Raw genomic sequence first — 14735 nt, 5'->3', positions numbered from 1 at the left:
GTTTGCAGGCCATTTGCCCTGAATGCACTGTCCTGCCATGTGTGCTCCTCAGGCATAATCCGATGCGTCTGTTGTTATTATTTGCCTGGCTGTGGGTAAGGTGAAAGGCTGACCCTTGTTGAGGTGACATGCCTGAGCCCACCATAGAAAGTCCTGTTGAAGGCAGGGAATGAGTGGAATTATTGTTTCCAAGCTGTGGCTGTGTTGAGACCATACGCTTTTCAGATACCATTGTAATTTCCTCATATGCAGTTTTGCAAATGGTATTAGTAGTATGCAAGATGCCATGAATCCCAAGGCCTGCAGAATTTTTCTTGCAGGGAGTTGGGTCTTTGTTGCCATCATTTTGAAGTATTGAGTCAGTTGTCTTTGCTTGTCTGGCGTGAGGTAAGCCATCTGGGACATTATATTTAAGCTGGCACCCAGGAATATTATGTCTTGTGAGGGCACTAGTTTTGACTTCTTTTCGTTTACTGTGTACCCTAGGCAACTGAGAAGGTTTTTGACAAATGTCAGATGCTTTAATAGAATGTCCTTGCTTTCTGCTTGAATAAGGCAGTCATCCAGGTATGGATATATTTGAATCCCTCTTTGTCTGCAGTATGCAATTACTGGTGCCAGGCATTTTGTGAAGACCCTGGGTGCAGTAGATAAGCCAAAGGGCAGTGCAGAGAATTGGTGATGGGTTGAACCTACAATAAATCAGAGGTATCTTCTGCAATTTTGTCTGATAGGGGCATGCAGGTATGCCTCCTTGAGGTCCAACGTTACTAGCCAAGCCTTCTTGCCCAGCATGGGAAGAAGTTGCTGTAGTGTTAGCATCTTGAATTTGGGTACTTCCAGGTATGTGTTTAGAATTGAGAGGTCCAGAATGGGTCTCCAGGCTTTGTCCTTTCGGGGAACTAGAAACAGTCTTGAGTAAAATCCTTGTCCTTGCTCCTGTGTAGGAACCTGTTGAATGGCTCTCATGTCCATGAGAACTGAAATTTGCTTTTGAGCCTCTGCCCATTGATTTGGTGGCAGGTTTGGCATTCCTTTTATCCTTGGTAAAGTGTGAAAGTGGAATCTGTATCCTTGAGATACAATATTTAGGACCCATTTGTCTTTTGTGATGATGTGCCAATTGTCTGCAAAAAGAGCTAGTTTTCCCCCCAAGGGAGCTGCCAAGAGGGTTTTGCTTGGTAGTCTGAGGGGTAAGTCATTGTGTTTGTCTTCTGGTAGTTTGAGACCTGTCTTCTCCTCCTTTTTGGGTTGTGGCACTCCATTGTCGAGGCTGGTAAGAGCCTTGTGACTGGCCTCTGCCTCTTGTGCATCTGTATCTGCCCCTCTGTGGTCTGGCAGAAGGTGGAAAGGACCAGTTTTTGGTTGGCCAATTTCTGCTGAAACGAGGAGGTTGAACCTGTAAAAAATCCTTGACCGTCTGCATATATTTTGCCTTATCCTCCATTTTCTTTAAAACTTCTTCTGCTTTTACACCAAATAAAACATCCTGCTGTAAGGGTGCATCCAATAACTTTGCTTTAACATGATCAGGTAAAGTTTGTTCTTTTAACCAAGCATGCCTACGTATGACAGACCCTGTTACTGCTGCTCTACAAGAAGCTTCCACGGAATCAAATCCACATTGCAAAGTATGTTTTCCCACTTGTTCAGCTGAATGCAACAAATCTTGCATTTCCTTGTAATCTGACTGGTCTGTATGTGCGAGCATTTTTTGTTTTAATTGAGACATCAGATATTGTTGATATTTCAGCATGTGAGCTGACAATTTAAGGCCCTCATAGCTAGAGTAGCTGAGGTATATACTTTCTTTCCCCATTTGTCTAGTGCTCTAGAATCCCTTTCAGAGGGCACAGGATTTTTAGCAGTAGAGGCTTTAACTCCTTTGGGACCCTGGGAAATGGTTTCTGGGTCAGCAACAGGGCTTTTATACAGGAATTTGTGTCAGTCAGGGACTCTGTAGTATCTGTCTGGTTTGGCTGGTGCAGGAGGTAGTGAATCTGGGTTAAGGCTAGATTCTGAATAAAATAATCACCCACAATGTCTAACACAGGGGGAATTGCAAGTGGTCTGTGCTGGGGTAGTAAAAGGAACTCTTGGAGCCTTTTCTTAGAATCAGAGTAATCCTGGCCTTCCCAGTGGAAATGTTCCCTCATAGTATGTAAGGTTTCCCCAAAAGAGAAGTCTTCTGGGGGAGATGCAGAAGGAATAGACTCTTCAGCATCAGAATCTTCATAAGGGGGAAAGGAATATTCCTGTTCCTCAGAAGAGTCTGAGTAAATTGAAACCTGGTCAGAGGAAGCGTAGTCCTCCTCCTGCCTTGGCCTTTTATCAGGAGGGGATGGGAACCCCTGATTAGTATAATTAAGTCTTCAGCCATCTTAAGCATCTGTTTCCTAGGCATGGGGCCTTGTAATGGAGACTGTTGTGCAGTCTGCTTTGTTTTTAAAGGAGTTTTCAGTTTTGCATAGGATTTAATAGTGAGTGTAGTCGGTCTGAAGACACCTTCAGCAACTGAAGGCGTTTCAACTGCACTGGAATCTCCTTTAGGTATGGAGTCGGAAGGGCCTAAAGGTAAAGGTTGTGTAGGGCTAGTAATCTCCGCTTGTGAATTGGATGTCGCCTGGGGTTCTAAATCAGCGGTCGTCAGGGGCTGCGTAGGCGCCTCACTGAAAACTGGAGAACCGGCAACTGGCCTAGCAGAGGCCTTGGAATCCGGTTTGGATTTCGGCTGCCTCTCCTTATCTTTGCGTTTTTTATGCATTCAGGTCGTTGGTTGCTCTGACAGCATGGTATAATTAAATTTCCTACCAAAATAATGTCGGGTGAAATCAAACTGACGTTTAATAGTTCGTTTATTAAACCTAGTGCAAAACCGACAACCTGTGACGTCGTGGTCTGGGCCTAGGCAAGGAATACAATAAGAATGAAAGTCCTTATGAGGTATTTGCTTCCCACAAGAAATGCAATTGTTAACTTTTTCTGACATTGGACTGAGGCAGGAAAAGGTTCCCCAACGGGGTACTTAGCTTTATAAAGACTTCGGTCTGAAATTCGACTGGAAAATCTCAGGAGTCGGCCGACCGGCACTTGCGAACTGCTTCTGCTTCGGGCACCGTGCGGCAAGAAAGACTGAAGAAAATGGTGTCGGATGCATCTTATGTACCCCTGGCGCACTGACGTCAGGGAAGAAGCGGCAGCAACTGACGCTGGACCAAGACTTTGGAACTCGGGCCGACTGCGGGACCGCCTGACAGCAGGATAACCCAACAGTGATGACTGCAACAGTGTAACACGATGAACATCAGTTGTTAGTAGATTAACATTTTCCCATCATGTCAGCTGTGTGTATAGTATGTGTCACTGAGTGCCTCAGCTGTGTCATCACTAGGAGCGATATCACCTGTGAGTAACCTTGATACATAGAGTCAGCAATGGCTGAATGGAAAGACTGAAACATAGTGCGCCCTCTTAACAGAAGCTTTATTCAGTCTTCTAAATACTTGGTAACTAAACAACATACACCCTAGAAGGCTGACTTTTCTTCAGCTGCAACTACTGCATTATCACAATATATATTCGATCTCCATCTCTCTAAAAAGAAAATACATGTATGTGCTTGTGTGTATATGTGTGTGTGTGTGTGTGTGTGTGTGTGTGTGTGTGTGTGTGTGTGTGTGTGTGTGTGTGTGTGTGTGTGTGTGTGTGTGTGTGTGTGTGAACAAAAGAGAAAATGTGAGTGTGATGGTGATTTCTGCTGTGTTTGTGTATATGTTTGCCTGCTAAGGTGTGCATGTCACATTTTTTAATTTTTTTTTTTTGGTCACCTTCAGTCCATCCCATACTTACATGGCCCTCATGCTATTTGAGGTTGAGACGACAGTTGAGACCAGCAGTGAAGATTTAATTCAGTAGTACACTTCACTAAATCCAAGATAGTTAAAAGGAAGTCAGCTGTAAATGTTTTAAAGGCAAGGACTTCGCTGTCATCCCTTTCAACTTTGAATTATAGCTTTATGCTTGTATTATGCATGTGAGCTTTAATATGTAGCTCTAAAATACCCTTTCAAGTCAGATAAGTTCTAAATCACCGTTTTCTATTAGAAGGATCAATATATCCCACTTGACTCTTGCCCTATTACTCTACCTAATAAGTTCCTTCAACTGTTTATTAATTATTATGAGCAGCATCTCATCTGGTTTATAAAAATATACCTGACCTTTATATAAAACTAATGGGACTAAACACATTGTCACTGCTTGTTTCTTGCCATCTATATCCATAAACAAGAGCTTCTACTTCCTCAGTTTTCTATTATCTTTTATTTAGTCTCTTTCTACATATCCTTAGCTACCATAACAGAATCCTTTTTAATCTATATCATAAATATTACATTTTATTATGTCCCCATAAATATGGCATTGATGAACCAATTCGTGTATGGGTACATAGTTTACGCTATAGTATTTATTTTGTCTTCATTAAATTTATATCCAGAAAACCCACAACTGTCTCAGAATGTTCCACAACACTTCTTTTTCTTCTTCTTTCAGCTTTTTCCCGGTTAGGGGTCACCACAGCAGATCACCTGTCCGCTCATGATTGGCAGTGGAGTTTTACAGTGTCGAGTTGCCAGCTTGGTGCCCAACCTTCCACAGAAGGCACACATATGCACACACTCACACCTAGGGCCAATTTTAGAGTGTCCAATCCACCTACAGCATGTCTTTGGGATGTAGGAGGAAACTGGAGCACCCGGAGGAAACCCACACAACCACAGGGAGGATATGCAGACTCCACACAGAAGGCACCCCAGCTGAGAATCGAACCGGAGCACCTCTTGCTGTGAGGCGGCAATGCTAACCGCTGCACCACCATGGCCGCCCGAATGTTCCATAACACTAAGATGTCCTTTCTGATTTTATCAGGTACAAAATAATATCATCTGCAAATAAAGCCAACATTTCTTGCTAACCATACCAATTACATCTTTGAATTTCTGGGTCACTTTTTTTTTTTTTTTTGCCAATGGCTTTAAATGTAAAGCAAATAACAAAATAGAAAGAGGATACCCCTGCCAGGTTTCTCTGCTCAGACACAGCTTGCCAGAGAAGAACCCTTCCTCTTTAATTTTTGCTTTCATTCCCTCATACATCCTCTTAATTAATATTTTTATTGCATAGGGTATGCAAATGCTTTAATTGCCAACTCATAAAATCCCAGCTTACTCTTTTTAATTCCTCCTCAACATCAAGACTTACCAACAACAGTAATATTTTCTTATATCCTGCTTTCTTCTGAATCACTATTGTTCTATTAATGTTTTCAAATATTTGCTTTCCCTCCACAAAACCACATTGATCCATATCTATCAATTTTGGCAACACATTTCCCATTCTTTTGGCTATTATAGACATAAACATTTTATAATCATGGTTTAAAATTGAAATGGGTCTATATGAAACAGGTTCTGATGAGTCTTTGGCCATTTTTAGGTATTGTAGCCACCAGAGATTGCTTCCAGGATGTTGATTTGATGTTTCTTCTCCTTTTAAATACTATTAAACAAAACCTTCCAGAGTGTTATTACTTTCTTCCCTTATAACTTCTAAACTTCTATAGGAATATCATCTGTTCCTGGAGACTTTTCTGCAGATTGATTATACGTCAACATTTTTATCTCATCTCCTCTTATAGGTTCATAGGTTGGTACTAGGCTATCAGCCCTAGGGCCTATACAAGCCTAGCCATAACAATTCCCTGGCTATTTCTTCCCACACTATTTACTTCCCTGGACCCCTGTCTAGCAGGGTGACTGACGTGATCCCCGGGGTGAATTTTCTTTCTCCCATCCAATCATCAAGGCTCCATTTGAAGAGGGCTAAAGAGGCACTCTGCTTGACATGTATGGGCAATCTATTCCAGATTCTGGGTAGTCTCTAGGTCAGGAACCTATCCCTCCACATGTTTTGTTTATTGTGATGACAAGGTTTAGATCCCTGGAGCGTGTGGCTCTGAGGGATTGGGATTTCTTTAAGTGTAGCATGTCCAACAGCTCTGGGTTTGACATGGCCTTGTATATTAATCAGAGATCGCCTCTGAGTAGACGATATGTGACAGAGTATAGCTGGAGTTTTTTTAAGGCGGTCAGCATAGGGCATCTGCTTTAGGCCTGTGATTCTTTTAGTGAGGTATTTCTGCGGCCTTTCCAGTTGTTGCAGATGTCTTGAGAGGTACATACCAAACGGGGCATTGTATTCTATAATGGGTCTAATGAGGGATGAGTACAGTGGGACAATGACCTCATTTTTTCTGGATGAAAAGCCCATAGTGATGAGGTGTGCCATATAGAAGGATTTCCTGACTGTTGTGGCGATGTGGTTATCGAAGGTGAGACCAGTGTCCACCTCTGTCCCTAAGTCTCTTATCACACTTTCGGTTTTTAATGTACTGCCACCTATATGGTAATTCACGGGTACATGTTTTTCCCAAAGGGGATAACTATACATTTCTTGGCATTGAGCTTGAGCCCATGGCTCTGGCACCTTGCATCTGTTTCTGTAAGGCCCTTTTGTAGACTATCCACATCATTTGGGGATTCAATAATGGCTACCAGTTTTCAGTGATCTGCAAACTTTGTTAGCCAGAGTCCCTTAGTGTTGGTCTGTACTTCAGAGAAGTAGATGCCAAACAAGAGCGGTCCCAGGACTGAACCCTGAGGTACTCCACTTGTCACTTGTCTGGAGCTGGATTTGGAGTCGGCTACTTTTACAGTGTGGGTTCTATCAGTAAGCCAGTTAGCAACCCATTGGGTGACGTAAGGATTAATGCCCAGTTTAGTAAGTTTATCTATGATTCCAGAGTGGGGGATAGTGTCAAAGGCCTAGGCAAGGTCTAGATAGCTGTGTGAACCACCTTACCCTTGTCCATGGCTCTGGAGACTGATTCGAAGAAGTCAATTAGGTTCAGGAGACAAGATCGGCCCTTCACGAACCCAAACTGGGTGGGGTCAAGTGCAGGATTCAAACCCCTACTTAACTACATTATGATACTACAGCAGTACACATTTACACGACATGCTATACACATTACTATCTTAACTATAAATTATTAAGCCTTGTCTACCTCTAACCTTGGCATACCTAAGTCTTCTATAAATATTTCCATGACTGCTCTTTCTTGATTTCCACATTCCACATTACTCCACTTTATACAAATTTTCTTAAAATTTATGAAATATCTCTAATACCTCTACAGGATCATTGGTTAACTTTCTTGTTATAGGCTCCCTAAATTTGGCAACAACCTTTTTCTATTTTCTGTTACATAAGTCATTGAGCTAATTTTTATTGCTGTGGAGTTATTATCAAAAAATAGTTGCTTAACAGCAATTTTTCTAACCTCATGCATACTATCCAGATATTCTCTTATTTTCTCCTTAATTACAAGTCGTCTTTTGCAACAATACTTTAACCTTTATCAGCACCTCTAATTAATTTTTGTTACTTATTAACCATATCTCTTTTTCTTTTATAAACTCATGCATATTATCAATATATTTTCCTTAATTTCTCTTTAGTACTCTGTAGTTGCAGCTCTCCTTGTTCTGCAATACTTTAACCTTTATCAGCCCCTCTAAATAATTCCTGTTACTTACTAACCATATCTATTTTTCTTTTATTTCTACACTATTTTAAAACTCCACTTTCATTTTATCTCCTTCACTAGCTTATGACTTCTGAAGAAATTTCTTCTTTCCTAGTAACTCTGGAATAATTTTCACTACCCACACCTTAAATTCCTCTTTTTTAATGGGTAGGTGGGGAAGCACAAGTGTTTTATGTTTTACTACTTTCTCTAAAATTTTATCTAAGTTGTTATTGGCACATGATCTGAAATTGATTTTGGATTTGTGTTGAAGCTTTCAATTAAATGCACGTTCCTGTGAAATATAATTTCTATCTACACTAGCCCAATTACTATGTAAATTCTCTCTGTGCCCCTACTACTGAATTTACATCTTCTATACAAAATATTTTCATAAATTTCTTCAGATTGTCCCAAATCAACATCTGCACCCACATGCATAACGTAACCTAAAAATAAGGTTGTCCATACTATGGCACATGCTACAGCCTGTGCTCCTACCTACACTAATGTCTGTTGTTCTTATCTTATCTTTATTCCCCTCCCAGATGTAGAAAACAGCTTGCATGCTTTCAGAAATCATTACATTTCAGCCTTAAGACAAAATGCACTGGCTATCTTTAAATAAAACTAAATTACACACTGTTGTAGTAAATGTATTAAAGCATTTAGATACCAGGAAAGCTACTATATCTTATTCACTTCAATCATTTCTAATTTTATTTTTTAACTAAGCTGCTTGCCATTGTACCTTTTAATTGCATGAGTCCATCAGCAAACAATGCCCAGAACTCTCAAGATTTACTGTCTGCACCTGTAGTCAGCTTATCTCTTCAGAAACATAAGAACAGACTATACAGCTACTCTCAGCTGCAGACTTCTCAACTCACACTGAACATTTTTTTGCTAAAGAAAAACTTTTCATTACATTAACAGTGCTCTTTTATTTATAAAACGCCAACATGCTTACACAAGAACTTACTAGATTAAGAGAAGGGCATTAATCAGACATTTGCCTATGCAAAAGTAAGAAGAAACATTATAACTCTCTATGTATTATATTTATTGTGCTTTTGCATCCCACATCCCATCTCAACAGCCCAAGAGTGCAGTATATTAACTTAAACATGTTTTTTTTCCAGCCTTTCTTCTTATTTTACAATGTAATACCTACATTTCCTAGAACTAAAAAGAAAAAAGCACTTGTTAACTTTAGTATCTATGTAACTTACAACAATCAATGAAAAAGCTCTACTATATAGCATGCAATTTGTATTGTGAAGTATTTTATATAAATATTGTTAAGAACAAACATTGTTTTATTCACAGCTACTCTTTTTTTCCTCCCTTTACTTTTAGTGTCTTTCCAAACACTAATGACCTGAAATAGGGTAGATGCTTTGAGTTCTCCCCACAAGTTTAACAAAATCAACAAAAGTAAATATTCTCAAATGTGACTGATGCTTTATAGTCTCACATATAATCACTAATTTCAGTATTGCTGGTCTTCTTCCTATTCATCTCCATCTCTCAATCCCAGACACTGGTTCAAGTCCAAGGTACTCCCAATTCTTCTAGTTAACACCAGTACTTCTTTTCCATCTCTCAAGCATTTTCCTTTGAAACATTGGAAAAGGTTTCACTGGAAAAGTCTCTCTATGCACGTTATTTTCAGAAGAATGAGCAGCAGCAACCCTTTCTGTTTGAAAGCTCACTTTTTTGTTGGACAAACTTTTCTATTTCATCCTTAGTCTGTTCTGCATCATTTTTTTGATCATCCAGGAAATATTATTCTGGAGACATTTGGACACAGCTGCATGAATCTTATACCTGCTTCTTAACATTCCCTTTTTGATGATATAAATGAGCTTCTCTTCTGTCTGGTGTACAGTGAATTATGATTTTTACAAGCACTCTACTGTATACAGTTTTTAACTCATTACCTCCAATACAGCTCTGGAAGTTTGCACTGGAACCTCAAATGGGTAGAGCTTAAACTTTTTGATAGAATCAAATTATGTCTTCACATTTCAAACAACTGTTCATATCTCTGGAACCATAGGGGTTACTAGAAAAGTGTAAATGCAAACTCTTCAGCACAAACTATTGTTATAGTGGTAGTATCCTTTAGGTTCTATGTCTTAAAATTGAGTTTATAAATCATGGTAAACACAGCAACTAATAAGTTTGTAATTATTTATAAACAACTTACAATATTGCAGCAACCACTCAAGTTACACACACACTATGGGCAGCATTTTCTTCATCCAGATGAGAGCCTTCATATGAGGTCAGGCAGTTATGACTGTGTTACTTGGCAGTCAAGATATTTAGAAAAACATGATGTGTATGACAATATGAATGAATATTATATAAACAACTATTAATTTCTCTTTGCCTGCACCAGACAAAGGTAAAATATTAATACACTTGCATTTACCATTATGTAAGCTTTAAGATGTAATATTTTAATGCTCTGTATCTAGCATGGATTTGGAATTATTGCTACAAATATAAACAAGCAATATTTGATGCCTAGAGACATCATTAGGATGTAACTGCAGAGGCACCTGGAGGTATCACCCATCTGTAATGAGTTAATACTTTGACTTCTGGCACAGTTTTGCCAAGATCAACTCCTTTTGTTGATATGATTGTATATTTACTAAAAGAGGTATTTGCTGCTTTCGCAAGCCCAGGTTTGGAGCATACACACAATGTGACTTTACAGTTAACAAATCCTGTTGTGGAATACCAAACCAGTTACTAATTTGTGTTTTCATAAAAGTAATAGTCTGTTTCTTCCAGTTTCCCATGCACAGCAGAAAACCTCATTTTTTTCTGCATGCTCTGTCCTCTAACTGTACCTTTTTTTGAAACAATTCTTCTTGAGCTGTCTCATGCCATTTCTTCATTTCAGCCTCAAATTTTTGCAGTTTTTTTCTGTTCATCTGAATGGCTGTTTAAAGCTTCTTCAAGTTTTTAAAAAGCCTTTTATTTGAATTGATATACTCCTTCAGTGTTTTATTTATTTTAATCAGCTCTAAGCACATTTATTTTTTTCTTCTAAATTTCTGGGAGCCATCTCTTGTACCAAAGCTGGAGCTTGAACTGCTTTTTACTAAACAGCTGCAGGATTGCTCCCAGTCATTGTTTCCTCTTCACCTTTTCAGGCTGATTTTCTTTCAGGGTCTCTACGTTTCTTCCTTGCTGGCATCAGACAATGTACTTACTAGCCAGTAAATGAACTTTAGTAAAACTGGCAGAATTACATGCCCTTATCTCGCAGTTTCTTCTTTACATTGGGACAGCTAAGGTTAGGCTGCTGATCAATGTGCAGCTATTGTGTAAGTCTTTTTCTAGTGTATTCTTGAGCAAAAATAAGGAACCAAGGCCCTCACACATAAACTGCATGAGACATTTAGCTAGAAATGCAAGTTTAAATGCTTTCTTAATGTTTTGCTTGCTCTGCCCTAGCTACCATATTACTCAGAAATCCAGCAACTTAAATATTCCCATTCAAACAAATCTTTAAAAGTCCCCATTCTGGAAGTATCACCTCGCATTATTATTTCCCAATATGTTTTCCTCCTTTTTCTAAATGCTCACCGCATTCATCTAAAAAAAGTGAGTCATTCCCAGATACCATTCCACACTCCTTTCCTATAACCAATCCACAGCAAAAGTATCCTTGTCTGATATCTTTCTGTTTTGTACTGCCTCAGTCTCTGAAACTATTTTATTGTAGCTGCCCCACCACCCACTTAATAATCTCTACTCATAGTCACTCATAAAGCATAATCACTATCTACAGTATGTTACAGTCTGAGTCTTCATCCTAGCTTCCTCCCACTACATTTGTCTGTGATCAGCCTGGTCCTTATATTCTCCATCTCTTTTACCATATTGTGTTGCAGCCCCATATTCACTTATATCCCATCACCTACCTACTTTACCCATGGCACCAGAATCCATCCACAGGGCGTGTCTTCTTACAGTTACAATGCAATTGTCACAAATTATATATATATATATATATATATATATATATATATATATACATTTCTTCTTTCCAGACACTTGAATTTCTGTCATATCTTGTACATCCCCTTTAATGCATGATAGATTCATAAGCCACACCTCTACCTCCAGAGTGCATACCTCACCCCTTTCTCACACTAGTCTTTCCTTCATGATCTTCTACTGCTCTCCTTCCTCATCATTCATATCTCACAGGAAAATTAATGTTAAAAAATAAAGGAAAAGTACAAAATAAGCAATTTATTGATGACCCGAAAATGTTTTATAGGGAATTCAGAAACAAGGTAAAAAAAAATTGAAAGACTGCAAAAAAAAAGAGGAAATACATACATTTTGGATAATTATCTATGAAGATCCTGTGAAACATCACAATGATGCTAAATGGATAGAAGAAGTAAAAGAAAGAATAAGAAGTTTAAAGGTACAGGATATGACACAGGATGAAGTAACAGCCAGAGACATTGAAACAAAGTTAAGAAAAGCCTCTAATTGGAAAACCCCAGGCCCAGCTGCAGTGCCTAACTTTTGGCTAAAGTTTTAACATCTTTGCATAAAGATTTAGCCATGAGTAAGAACTCTTTATATGTGGACCACAAGCAGACACCAACCTGGCTAACAACAGGAAAAACAATGCTTCTACTTAAGAGTGAACCTGCAAGCTACCCTGAAAATTATAGACCAATAACTTGCCTTCCGACAACATATAAACTATACACGGGCATTAAACAAAAATAAAAACTGGATTAGATATGGCAAAATAAATATTTATTGTCTTTTGCTGTGTCAAATCCAGTTTTTATTTTATTTTTATTACACTTGTTATTTCTTGGATTAGTTTGTAGGGTGGTGAGTTTTATTCTCTATATAAACAGGAATTCATGCCACCAGAGTTTATAGTCATTTAGAAGAAAACTCAATTATGGCAGTAGAACAAAAGGGCAATAAAAGAAAGTCATATGGAACAAAGGATCATTTGTTCTTAAATAAAGTCATAGTGGAGAACTGTAAAAAGAGGAAGACTCTAAGTATGGCATGGATTGACTATAAAACGTCATTTGATAGTATTCCATGCATAAAATTTATAAGATACACACCCTACACTGATCGACTACATTACAGTGACCATGAAACAGTGGCAGACCACTTTGCAATTAAGCCATGATAAAGGACAAATTATTATCCCAGGGATACAAATTCAAAGGGGGATATTCCAGGGTGACTCTCTGTCACCACTGCAGTTCTGCCTTGCCCTTAACCCATTAAGCTGCTTACCTAACAGCTTAAGCCATTTGGCTCCCAGAAAACAACAACGTGTAAAGACTTCTCATCTTCTCTGTCAATGATTTAAAACTATATAGTTCATCAGATGAGGAACTGAAAGCACAACTGCAAGCTGTCAAAACTTTTTCAGATGATATAAGAATGTCATTTGGTCTTGATAAATGTGCAAAAGCAGCCTTTGAAGCAGGAAAACAGCAGCACCAGCAAGACATCAGTTTGGGACAAGAATGAGATATAAAAGAACTGGAGCAAGAGGGAGTGTATAAATATTTCAGAATTGTTGAAGGATCAACAATAAAACATGAACAAATGTGAATAAAACTTAGTAAGGAATACTTTAGAAGACTTAAATTAATCCTGATAACAGCGATGACATCTAAGAACAAAATCCACATCTAGGAACAAAATCCAAGCTATAAACCAATTTGCTCTTCCTGCCCTAACTTACAGTTTTGGAGTGATTAACTGGCCCCAAAATGTGCTGGGTAGATTAGATAGGAAAACAAGAAGGATGCTTCATGCTCACCAAATTATTTATAAAAATGAGTGCATACTAAGATTATATATTCCCCGTTCTGAAGGAGGGATGGGCCTCCTTGAAATTGATTACATGTATAGATCTGTAATCATGATACACCACAGACATCTGCTGACCTCACAAGACCCAAACATAGTGAAAGTTTTGAAACATGGGGAGAATAAATCTAAAATGACTTCTCTGCTTAATCTAGCAGAAGCATATCAGCATCAAGCAGGAATGGAAATCAAACCAGAAGTAGATAAAAATCAGGCAGCAACTGAATGTGCCAAAAAATAACAGAAAGAATATAAGATGAGGGACCAGATGAGAAGGCAAGAGATGTGAAAAATGCATAAATATAGTTGCAAGTATAGAAATCTTTTGGAAGAACCTCATGTTGATCAGGAACGAATGCAGGAATGGTTAAGTAGAGTTGAATTTAAACCAAGAGATGAAAGGTTAATATTGGTGGCTCAAGATAGTGGGCTGCATACACGTTGGTTTACAAAGTCCATTGAACATGTGGGAGAAACAGACAAATGTAGGTTTTGTAAAACTGAATTGGAAACAGTCGCACACCTCGTTGCTAGTTGTGGCATAGTAATGGCTGAAGGACTGTTTACCGGAAGGCATAATAATGTGGCAAGATTGTTACACTGGGGATTGTGCAAACATTATGGTATTTAAGTGGCTCTAAAATACTGGAAACATGATCTACAAAACATTACAGAAAATAATGAAGTTTACATCACAAGGATCATCCATTACCAACAGTTCAAAAGATAGATTTTAGAAAACCAGATATAGTGGTCTACGAAAATAAGACAAAAAGCACTGATCAATGAAATAGCCACACCCGGTGACTAGAGTGTCTTGCATACTGAGAGACACAAAGTCATAAAATGTCAGGGTCTGCAGGCAGAAATGAAAGCAATGTAGAAAGATACCCAGACAGGGCCAATAGTAGTAGGAGCAATGGGTATTATAAAAAAGAATCTACAATCGTATTTAGATATGTTACCAATACATGCAACCCCATACGAATTACAGAAGGGCTCATTACTAGGCACACTGCGGGTGCTGGGAAGAGCACTTTGGCTGACATCAAAGATTGAAACAATGCTAATTTCATGAACTTTAATCGTGCTTTAACTTAGGAATGGGGTGCATACCCGTCATGGTATTAGAAACCCAAAAGACTAGGAGAAATTAAAAAAAAGAAAATTAAAAGAAAATCACATAAAA

The sequence above is a fragment of the Protopterus annectens genome, chromosome 8.part0, assembly GCF_019279795.1.
Source record: "Protopterus annectens isolate FY-2018-M chromosome 8.part0, PAN1.0, whole genome shotgun sequence".
Taxonomy (NCBI): domain Eukaryota; kingdom Metazoa; phylum Chordata; order Ceratodontiformes; family Protopteridae; genus Protopterus; species Protopterus annectens.
The sequence above is the reverse complement of the archived record's forward strand: the minus strand, read 5'-3'. Positions refer to the sequence as shown.